This window comes from Heloderma suspectum, chromosome 3 (assembly GCF_057233095.1).
Source record: "Heloderma suspectum isolate Gila_16-S chromosome 3, 16-S_ref, whole genome shotgun sequence".
Classification (NCBI taxonomy): Eukaryota; Metazoa; Chordata; class Lepidosauria; order Squamata; family Helodermatidae; genus Heloderma; species Heloderma suspectum.
The window spans coordinates 140,896,653-140,909,294 of NC_139460.1; positions in this window are offsets into that span (position 1 = coordinate 140,896,653).

Here is a 12,642-nt window from a genome sequence, read left to right on the forward strand (position 1 = left end):
AAACGGCACCAGGTAAGTGCTCCGTTTCGCGCACCTTTCGCAGGGTGGTGGGGTGAGGGCTTTGTTCCGCCACAGATTTCGCGGGGCTGAATGCACTGGCATTCGGCTTCACTGAGATCCGTGGCAGAATTCTCTGACATCCAGAAAGAAAGAAAGAAAGAAAGAAAGAAAGAAAGAGTAATACCTCTAGCTCAGCTTTCCACAATCTGATCTGTTGGCTGGGAATGATATGAGTTAGTCCAACACATCTGGAGGGCACCAGGTAGGTAGAAGTCTTCTCTAGCTGTTACACTTTTCATTTGTTCAAAAAAAGCAGAGTAAAGTTAGGCGAAAACTGCAATCCTGGAGAGAGGCTGCAAATGCCCCTCCCCATTGGCTGATAGGATGATGACATCACCGTTCTGTTCCTCTAGTTACCACTAAGACAATTTGCTGCTACTCTATTATGTCTTCACTCTATTTTCTAGCTCTGTTGTCACACATCAGGCCCCCAAATCCTGTCAGGCTGTTAAGGTGAAGATGGCAGCTCTGTTCCTCCAGTTTCTGTTCTGTTACTGAGCAGGACCTAGTGTGTGTCTCTCCTGATCAATATTCACTGCCACTTCTTGTAGGCAACACAAATCTTACCTTGACACAGCTGGCCTTCTGAGGATGAGACGGCCTCAGATTTTAATGCAAAGGTGGGTAACCTGTGGCCTTCTAGATGTTTTGGTTTATAAATCTCATAATCCCTCCGAATTGTTTATGCTGGCTAGGGCTGATGGGAGTTGTAGGCCAAAACATCTGGGGGTTCACAAGCTGCCCACCCACTGTAATGGTTGGAATCAAGCCACTAGGATTTATGTCACACCCAGTGGAGGCAGGTGGCTCTGATTTCAGTGGGGCTGGGAATCCATCCTAGGTTTCAGTCAGAACCAGCCAGAACTCTAAGGAGCTCTAGTCCCAAAATAGGTTCAGCACTTTGGATCGCTCCTTTAGAATTCTGGCTGGTTCTGACTGAGACCCAGAATGGAATCATAGCCCCACCAAAATCAGAGCCACCAGCTTCCACTGGTCACACCTCACCATCCTGGGAAAGAAATGGTTGCAGCCTGAACCTGGCCAGGAAAAGAGAGACACAGGTGGCACTTTTGGAGCATGCAGGCAAGCAGCATCTTCAGGAAGTTGAAAGCATATGTTGTTCCTTTGGGGCAGGGGTGGGGAACCTCAGGTCCAAGGTCCAAATCTGGCTCTGCTTGGGTCCAAATCTGTCCACACCCACTTCTTCTATGCACACCCCCTCTCCCTCTACCACCGAGTGTTTGGTGGTTTCCTAGCTTTTGTGCAGTCCCCCCCCCCGCACCTTCTAAAAGGATGAAATGCTTCTCCTAAGGCTTAGTTACTAGCAGAAAAAGGTGTAAGCTACAATATGCTGGCATTTTTTGCATTTGACCTCACCCCTTTTGCCTTTGGCTACACCCCCTTTGCATTTGGCCCCAGCCTATCACAGGAATTTAGCCCCTGAGAGCTTTTACGAAATGGAACTCAGTGCTCAGGCCGAAAGACGTTCCTCACTCCTATTTTTGGGGAACTGATATGGCCTATCTCAGGCCGCGTATGGGTAAATAAACATCACCATGTATAGAGTTAGGCATACCAAAGTCCATGTGTTTTAATGAGTTTGGACATGCCTAAGTCCAGTACTGTGCTGTTCTTATCTACCATCAAGAATCCTCCTGTTTGTCATTCACCGATGGGCAGGTGAACTTTGGGCCTTTCAATATAGTCAGGTTTGTGTATGCAATAATGCACATCTGTTTTTCATACTCTGAACACAGCCTGCATGTCTTTCCTAAAAAAAATGGAGCTTCTGTTAGATTTCCCAGCATTCTAACTCAGCATTTTATCCCCAAGAAAATGCCATGCTTCTCCTACATAGCCCATTTTTTGGTACAGTAACTGCGCTGGGGAATGTGGTATCAGGAGTTCTATGCAACTGGGTATTTGTTGTGAAGACCTGTGTGACAGCCTTCTCCAACCTGGTGCCCTCCAGATATTTTGAACTTCAACTCCCATCAAACCCAGCTAGCATGGCTAATCAGCTCTCATCAGCCTCAGTCAGCACAGGCATGATCAGGCATAATCCCAGTTGCTATCCAAAACCTCTGGAAGACACCAGGAGGGAGAAGGCTGACCCATGATTATGAATATTAAACTTGGCTTGGCTTGCATATTTTCTGTGATGTAGCCAGTAGTGAGCAGCACACCTTCCCACCTGCATGCCTGAGCCATTTTATATTGAGTGCACAAAAGGTTCAGTTCAGTCCTTGAACCCAGGAGTAAAGTGATGAGCTGTGCTCCTTGTTCACTCAGTATAATGCAGTCAAATATTGGAAACAATATTTGTTCACTATATAAGCAACTTATGGCAAAAACCATGTTTAAGGCTGCACTCCTATGCACATTCACTTGGGAGAAAGCCCCACTGGACTCATTGGGGTTTGGGGTGGAAATACATGTTACAAATAACACAAGGCTGCTGCTGAAAATGGTAGCCAGGTGTCGAATTCCCCCTTCCCCTCTGTGATATCTAGTTAAACTTATTCCATACCTGGCATCACTACAGTGTGCTTCCCCAGTCCCTTCCACATTATTTGCCAATGCTTGGGGCATGGAAACACAAATTCTAATGATATCAGGACATGGAGTAAGTTGAACTAGACATTATGGAATAAGAGCTGGGAAGTCAACAATGGGGTTGCCATTTGCAGTGACATCCTACAGATTAGAGGTTTTCAAACTGTGTACCAGGTATTTCTCAATGAGAAGGTCAGTGATAAGATTCCTTGAATACTAGCCATTTTCTTCTATAATGCACAGCAGTTCTCTTCTTCGTCTTCGTCTTCTTCTTCGATATAACAGGGGGGGAAGGAAAAGGGGGGGAAAACAAACAACAATAACAAAAGCAGAAGAAATAGCCATTCACATCAACCGTTCACAACACCATTAATAAAAGAGAAAAAAGTTCAATATTTCTATTTCAAATATATACATTAATATAAGCAGTTCATATATCTAAATAAACATCCAGACAAAATTGATGACTATAGGATATATGTTCAAATGTAGCAAGGGCAGTAAGATCTTCAGACCATTAAATGGTAGGTGGTGGGTGTTTATTTTCCCAGGCTTAAAGTATGGATCTCTGTGCCAGGAGCCCCCAACCTTTTTGGACCTGTGGGCACATTTGGGAATTTAAGAAGCAGCTGTGGGCACCACCACAAAATGGCTCCTGTGGAGGATGTGACTGGCCACATAATGGCTGGTGCGGGGGCCTGGCTAGTCAAAAGACAAGTAATTCACCCAAGAAACTGAGTACCAGCAGAGGAAGGGCTTGAACTCCAAAGCCAATTTGACCCCAGAGAAGCACAACAAAATACCCATTAAAGGTTGCAACCCTATGCATGGTTACATGGAACTCAGTGGGAATTACTTCTGAGTAGGCCTATATAGGACTGCTTTGCTCATCATATATATTACCTCCGAGAAACCAGTTCTTTCAGGGGCAGTTACTAACAAAAAGTATTGCATTAAGCAATCATTAAGATGCACTTCTACGACTGGCCACACATCTGCAATTCCTACCAAAAAACAGAAGCAACCTGTTGCAAGACATTTGAACTCACCTTCACATAGTCTCTCGGATATACAGTTGCTTCCAATAGAACAAACGAAAGACAATGACATGCTTGACAAAAGGAAAATTTCTGGATCTATAGACTGAGATCTCTTAGTCCCAATGGCCTTAATCTGGAGGACAATTCATAGGCATTATACTATTCACACCTCTGGATTTTTTTCTCCTAAAGAACTTTCATCTCCAGCCATTCCAAACTACCACTCCTGATATCCATTTAACAGCACAGCCACCGATGAGGGCAGAAGCTGAAACATTTAGCTTAAATATATTTTTTGAATACTCTGTTGTTAAGTGTTTCCATGTTTCCTGTCTGTCTGTCTGTCTGTCTATACGTGCACTCACTTTTCCCCATCCCCAAAGGAAAGTAAAATGCCCCCAGACCCAAAAGGAAAGAAAATGTTTTCCCTACCTCAAACCCAGATTCAGCCACTCCTTCCTACCTTCTCCTCTGCCATCAGAGCAGGAAGATACTGTGTGTGTGCGCGCATGTGTATAAAGAGCAAGAGAATAGGCTGGGAAGGGAGAGAAAAAGCAAGGCTAAGGAGGAGGAAGAAATAGCAAGATAAAGGAGTGAAGGGGAGAGAAAGAGCAAGGCTAGAGTCTAGGAGTGGGGAGAAGCAGCAAGGTAAAGAGGTTAGGGGAGAGAAAGAGCAAGGCTTGAATAAGGAGGTGGGGGAAGGAGAAATAGTGAGGCTAGAGCTTGGGAGTGAAGAGAAACAGTGAGATAAAGGGGTGAGTGGAAGAGAAAGAGCAAGGCTATGGGCTAGGAAGGGAGAGAAAGAAGGTTAGGGATGGGGATGAGGGGGAAATAGTGTGGCAAGTGGTTTGGTGAGAGAAATAGCAAGACTAGAGGCTGGGAGTGGAGAGAGATCAAAGCAGAGAGGTCTGTGTGGGTGAAAGAAGACTGGGTGTGGCCAGGAAGCAACTCTTTCCTTCTCTACCTACCCAGTGAACAGGTGATTAGCAGCAGGTTCGGGAACAGGAAGGAGAACTTGGAGCCCTAATGTTTTTCAAGGTCTTTATTAAAAACACATTTTTAAAGGGGGCAAGGAGTGGAGAACTTCCCAGGAGGCTGCTGAAGCTTCCCGTGGGTGCCATGGTACCCACGGTGGGGACTCTGACCCTATGCTTTCAAGGTCAACTTTTGCTGTCCATCTATTAATCCTCACATCACAGGAATATAATTTAAAAGCTCAGGCACAGCAGTTCCTTGACAGACAAGTCAATGTGCCAAGGGTTTGCCTAAAGGCAGAACACATGAAAACCACTGCTATAGAGATATATAGCTGCACAGTGAACAGAGAGCCTGGAGTCCATATTGAAGTGAAAACAATATCTGAACTTTAGTTCCCTGCTCAAACAAGCCTCCCTGCACAGTGTCGCCTAGTGGCACTTGTGCTTATACAGCCAATGTCACTGTAGGGACAACAAAACGGCTTTCACAGATGTAATTAGATAGAGCAAGCTTGCCTCCATCCATCCATCTTTGATACTCAGCTCTGTGAGGCCTGTGAGTTAACTGGGGTGGAGCTTGATAGGTGAATTGACTTAAATTTGGTTAGGATTAGGGACTGTAGCTTCTAACGCCAGACTGGTGGCAACAGTAACAATAGAGAAAGTTTGTTTTCAAAGTAACAACAATCATAAATAATACACTTTCTTCTTTTAATCTTTTTAAATAAAATGCCCTTTATCTTTGTTCATTATATCTATACCTCTGATCTGTTTGACTCATGCCTAATGACCAGCTACCTTAAAAGGAGTAAATTTAATAAGGGAGTTTTAATTTATGGTGGTAGCAGGAGTGAACGGTAGGATAACCTAGTAAAGGAGCAAATTCTCCAGCATTGGTGGCTATAGCAGTGAAACTGCCTCAGGGAGAAGGGATAGATTCCTCCACAGTCTGCTTGAGCTTACTGAGTAAACATGCATAGTACTGAGCTGCACAATTCTGATTTTGACCAGTAGAGTAAAAGTTACTCTGCGTCTCTCAAGACAAGACTACAAGCCTGCCAAAAACAATCTACCATGCATGACAATTCAGTACCCTCTCAAACACTTATTTTAATAGAGAATTGGGGGAGGGGGGTTCTGTCTGATTTTGAGGGGAGAGTGAGAACAGATTAGAAAGATAAAAACATTCTCAAGAAAGAAAAAAATGGATCTGAAATCAATATTTATGAAGCCATGATTAGCTGACAGATGAGAAAATGATTACAAAGCTAAGTCTGAAACATCTACCCAAATGTATTAGCCATATATATATGGCTAATATATGGGTCAATGGAAGAGTGAAGTCAATCAATTTTTAATAGCACTTAAGATGTGATGATTTTTTAAACCTTCCTTTTAATAATTAATCAGAAAAATTAATCTAATTTAAACAAGGTGGTAGAAGGTGTTCTGTATCTATTTGATGGTATTCTTAATGAGGAAATTCAATTAAGGTTGACTTTTCATTATAAATCTGTTTGGATTAATGAAGCATTTTGATTGGCTGAAAACATTTGAGACACAAAATGGCAGAGGTGAACTTAGCAGATATGACTGATCTTATCACTTCTTTGTTTTAAAGGAACATAAAAACTCTCCACACTTTTTAGGGTGTCCTTTTCTCCGGTTTATGGGCCCTCCCACCATCTTCCTTATAACTTTCCTGGATGGGATTTGATGTTTTCTCCATGTTGGCTATATTTTAATATTCCTGCAACTTCAGGAAAGTTATAAGGAAGCTAGCTGGTGCCTGGAGTGGCACCCCCTCTCCCTTTTTGGAGAGGGACAGAAGGGGCAGCTTGCCAGGCAGGATTTAGCTTGCATGCCAGAAGTTCCCTATCCCTGAGCTGAAGCAAATTTAGTCTCCAGGACTGCATGTGTATATGTTTTAAGGGCATTTTTGTGTTGGTGTATTGCATATTTTAAAGACTCTTTTCATTCTAGTGTAATAGAGAACTAAGACATAGAAAAAAAAAATCACATCTATTCAAGATGCCTTCTCCTTAAAACAATGATTGGTTTTATTTTGTGTATTGTAACTTATCATCACTTCAGCTTAAAGTACTGACAAGCATGCCTGAATAAGACATCACAGATCAACCATCACAGATAGAACCTCTGATTCACTTTAAATATCAAAATCATTTTGATAGTCAGTTCACACATTTAGCTCTGATCGTCACTAATGGTGGAGTTATTAAGTGATGCACATGTGTGTGTGAACTAGCTCTTACACTTCCTTCAATTTCTCAAAAGGGCACCTAAGCTGAAATGTTGGCAATTAAGCTATTAATCAGTTAAAGGGCACACAAGTAAAAAAACCCTAAAATGCCTTTAGTCAACTGACAGGCATCTACACACCTCATAAATGAATGATGATTCTGCCCTGAGATGCCCCTTTGCTGCTCTTTACTGGGAATGGGATGAGAAGAGAAGGGTCCCCAACCTCATTTAGGACCTTTCCTAGAGGTCCAGCAGGAAGATGGAGCAACATATTGAAGACTGCCTTAACATCTTGTGTTGCACTCAGTTGAGATTTTTTCCCCTAATGGCTGTCATCAAATTAACAGTGTCTTAGTGAACTCATTGTATTACTTAACCAATCTGCATATATTTGCATATGGACAACACACAATAATTCTGAAGGGAAAGTCATACTTTATTTTTTAGGTTATTGAAGCATACATTGCAGCAGACACCATCTAAAGTAGACATGACCCTAAATGTTTCAATTGAAGTGCCCTTGTTGTGTTTATTGTTAGTAGCTGGTGTGTGTGTGTGTATGTGTGTGCATGGCCAGAGACAGGGGGCGTGATTTTCATCAAGGCTACTGTCCTGATGAAAATACTCTCCCCACAACAACTATTAGGAGCTTGCCTTCTGGAGCTGATAGCCACTGGGAGGGGGATTTTCTTTGAGACCTTGGTGAGGGGAATTAAAGGTTACTGCGCCTCCCTGCATGCCAGTCACAGCAAGAATGCCCCCACCCCACCCCTTTGGTGCTATTAACAATTAAGGGCACTATCCTCTGCATGTTTAGAGACAAAACTGTCCTACAACTCCCAGCATCCCCCAGCCAGCACAGATTTTGTGTCACATCTAGTTTGCCTTGCAGTAAATGCAAATTCCTTTTATGAAAGGCAGAAAGGTGAATGCCTTTTCTAAGATGGCATCCGTGACACACAATCTTGTAAGTTGTTATATTAAAATATTTTTTTTCCCCCTAAAGTTGCCCAATTAATCAGGGGCATCTTTTGAATGAGAGGGTTAGTTTAAAAATCATTGACTCTAACTAGTTAATTGGCAAAATTAATTTATTTGTCACTTTGCTGCCGCAGAGGAGTTATACAAATGTATTATGACAGCACAGAAAGTCATGAACATGTAAGCTTGGTGTGAAAAGACAACTTACCACCTAACTGCACAGTCCTAGACATGTCTTCTCAGGGGACTTCAATGAGGCTTACTCCCAGGTAGAAGGTTTTAGGATTGTCCTATATGCACATGCTTGGGAGTAAAACCCCACTGAACACAGTCTGACTTATTTCTGAGTAGACATGTGTAGGATTGTGCTCTTAACCTCCCTTATGTCATTGTTTGATTCATACAGAAGGAGTGGACCAGAAATCATTCAAAAACTGATTTTAAAAAACAAAACTGAAAACAAACCTTGATTAAAAAATTTGTATGATTGGGACCAAACCAAAATGTGCTAAGTCAGCAGCACCTAAGTTTAAGAAAGATTGCACAAACCTCTTAAGAAAAGAGGTTTAAGAAAACTTGTTTAAGTTTAAGAAAGACTGCACAATACGTCTTAAGAAATGCGTTGACTGAAGTTATCTTGTTGTTCTTACTGTTAGTAGATCTTTTGGGGCAGGGGCGGGGAGATTTTCTTCAGGAAAATTTTTCTTGGGGAGGGAGGAGGTTTACTCTTTTCTCCCCTGCCACAGCCCCAATGAAAATGGCCTCTCCACCGTAGCTGTTGGGAGCTTGCTTTCTGGGGATTTTCTTTAGGACCTTGGTGGGGTAAAGGAAAGGTTACTGCTTTTCCCTATGTACCATAGTCATGACAACAATTGGGACCTTCAGAAGCAGCTGTTAACAATTGAAGGAACCAACTATGGCACTTCAAGTGATGCGTCTCATGTCACGTCTAGTATGGCTTGTAGAAAATGCATTGCTTACATTGTTTTATGCCCATTTTTAATTTTCCATCGCTGATGAACTAATTGCTACTCTGTGCTGAATTTTGAATTTGACTCATTATGATTATACCTTCATTTCTTAAATATGTCTACCTATTTTAATAAGAACTTGAGCCCTGCTGGATTAGACCAAAGGCCTAATTAGTCCAGTATCCTGTTTCACCATGAGGGAGGTACACACAACTCCCTCCAAGCATGGATGGATGTTCGGAGGGGCTTGTGGTCCCATTTGGGTTATCCCCACTCACCGCTGTTGCCGCATGGAGGGACTCATGGGTATCTCTTTGCAGTGGCCAACTAGATGCCTCTGGGAAACCAATAAGCAAGACATGAGGGACATAGATCTCTCCGCTGCCCCACATTGTTCTTCCCCAGTGTAAGGGCTGAGCTGTGGGCAGAAGTCTGAGGTGAGCTGGGAACCAGGAGCTTGGGGAGAAAGCTAGTAATCAGAATATAAGGCGAAACCAGGAGGCGGGAACAAGCCAGAAGATATTTGGTGGTCTGTGGTTCTTAAAAGTGAATGTTTCTTTGGTCTCTTTTCTCACTATCCTAGTTAAGTCTCCATCTCTTGTTAACCTCCAGTGAAAGAGACTTCTTTCTGTGCAGACGTCAGTGGTGCAGCTAAAGCTGGAACTTGGGGGCCAAAGTCAAGGCACCCCTGTAGCCCAGGGACCCCTCAAATGACCACCCAGAGAGCAGGAGATGAAGGGGGCATCAGCAAACAGGCCTGGTGTCAGAACCTGGGCTGGCCAAGGCATTAGCCCACCAGGACTAATGCTAGTCACTATAGCATCCTTTCTTACTTTTAAAAATCCGTATAGGCAGTGGGTAGCCATGTGTGCATGTACATAGTTACAGATGCTAATTTCACTAGTTTTATCTTTAAAAACATATTATCGCTTTCCTACAAGAAAATGGTGCTTATTCTAAAGTAAATGTGTTTAGCACCAGGTCAGCAGAACCAAACCCCATTTTATTTCTGTCGTCATGATGCTGCAGTTTAAGGGCACAATCCTAGGGGATTGCTGCCTGCTAGATGGAAGACTCCGAGGTTAAAGGCTTCTGAAAATCCTATGCCCTGCTGGGCTGATGCCGGCAGGGCAGGAGGAGTGATGGAAGCGATGTCGTGTCCCATTCCTCCTCCTCAAAAATTAACGTAGATAGATGGGCCTCTGAGCCTGTGTAGCTCACTTACTGGGAGCATCAGAGAGGCCATAGGAACCTAAGGATCCCGGCCTCTCCTCTCCCCTCCCTTTCCCACGTACCGAACATCCCCCTTTTCACTTCTACAAGGTTATAAGCAGCTGTCACAGTTCTTTCCATGGTGGCTGTGAGCAGGAGAGATGCAAGGTGAAATTCCCCTCCTGAGATTGTAGGAGTAGGTCTATACCCTCAGGAGAGGGAACCCAAAAGATCCTAGGGATTGCTCTGTAAGTATGTTTAAAATGCAAAACTGCACATGCTCAGAGATTGTTTTTTAAAAAATCAGGGTAGGCAAACAGTTCTGTGTTTGTTGGTTGATTGGTTATTTTTTTGCTGTAACATTTCAGGAGTGTAGAAGCAGTTGTAAAACATGGAATGGTGGTGTATGCAGGAGAAGATTATTGGTAGTTGTGTGTTTCACAACTGAAGTAGCCATCTAAAGGAGGGGGGCATGAGACCATTAAATCCAGAGTCTGAAATTACTGAACTGCATCACTGGCAGAAACATTGCACTGCTAATCCAGTCGTTTGAGGAAGCTGTCCTGCATGCAGTTCTGAGAATTAATTCTGTAGTTCAGTTTTAAACTATTATTTTAAGGGAATTTATCTATTTTATTTGCTGACATTTTAAGCTTTGGGAGACTTAATACTTAATTAATTTACTGTGCTTTGTATTGCTAAGCTATGAGCTTTATTGCAATAACTTTTAGATATTTAACTACTTAGTGCTGTAGTCTGATTTCATATCTTTGTAATTGCCTCCTTCTTTCTTCCATTTTCTGACACACTACAGTTTTTGTTTTAATGAACTGGAAACATTAATCTGTTCACCTCATAAACTGTTAGTCTGGAAGCTTTCTCAGCAGGTTCAGGTTAGCAGGTATGGACCCACACTTGCAGTAGGACTGCACAACCTGTGACCAGTGGTGCAGCTAAGTAATTTTAGACTGTAGACTTAATGGTCTTATGGCAGTGGGAGGTGGGGGCCGGCTGCTTTAGATGGCCAAGTGCATTTCTTTAGTTGAGAAGCACAGAACTAACATTTCTCTTCCCCCCTCCAACCGCCATGCAAAGCTTCAGAGCTTATTCTACATTCCTTATATGTTAGGAAAAACAACCTGTTTGCCAACCCCTGATTAAAAAGAAAGAAAGACAGACAGACTCTGAGCATGTGCAGTTTTGCATTTTAAATGTACTTAACTCCTAGCACTTTCATGACTACTGGAATAAAGTTTGCTTCTTCCCCCGTAATGCTAAACACAAAGAAAGAAGGAAGGATGCTATGGTGAGCAGCATCAGCCCTGGTAGGCCTCGGCATGCCCATGCGGCCCAGGTTCTGTGGCGGGGCCTGTTTCCCACTTCTCCATCACCTGCCACCTACTGGATGACCATTCCCCCCCCCCCCGGGCTACAGGGGCCCTGGACTTTGGCCCTGGACTTGGAGCCTGTGACCCTCCAAGCCGAACAATCACATGTATGGTAGCCTGCCAGATGTGTGTGCATAATTTTGTGACATTCTCTTATTTTGGACACTAACAGTACCCCTTTCTGGCGTCTAAGGACTTAACTACTTTCATGCATGCTCTGGTAATTCTAGACTTGACTACTACAATGCAGTGTACCTGGGTCTTCCCTTGATGTTCAGAAAGTTCAGAAAGTTCAGCTTGACTAAAATGCAGCAGCCTAGCTTTTAGCTTAAGCGGTCTGGAAGGTACACAGAGCACTGATTCTTTTAGAGTTACATTGGTTTCCAGTTTGTTTCAAAGCTAAGTTCAAGGTGCTGGGTTTTTTTTAAAAAAAATCTTTAATGGCCCGGGTCCAGGACAGCTGTGGCAATGCCTTCTCCCAAATAAACCCACCCATGAATTAAGATCATCTAAAGAACTATTGCAGATACTTCTGAAATTGCAGCTTCCTCCACTGTCAGAAATGAGGTTGTCCTCAACTAAGAATGGTGCATCTTCTGTAGTGACTCTAATATTATGGAATTCCATCCAAGGAAGATTTCTCAGAACCAATCTCCTGTTATTTTGTGCATGATTAGGGAAAACTCAAGCATTTTATGATTTTTGAGCCTCTTGTCCTTGAGCTTTCCACACTTATTGCATTGCTGCTACTAGTTTCAAATTTTGTCATTTTTTGTGTTTGAATGATTTTATTGTTGTTATGACTGATAGACTGTGTTACTGTTTTCTGATTGATTTTATCTTTCCTTTTCTTTTACTGCTGTTGTAAGCCGCCGTAAGGACCTTTTCTGGTGAAAAAGTGGCATATCTACATTTAAATACAAACAAATAAATAATAAAGGAACATTTGGATGTTAATGTGACTGCTCCGTGTATGGGGTAAACCTGCAAAAGCCATTATGCATGAGCCATATTCACATAGCTTAATCAAGGAGATGTTTCTGCTAACCCATTTAGACCAACAGGGTTGTGCTAATTGGGCACACACACACACAAAAATATTCATGTTCCCCAATCTTAGGGCTATAAAAATTGTTCATCTGTTCAGTCACAGGCCATTTAATTTTGGATGCATCATTGCCAGTTGGTAACAGTA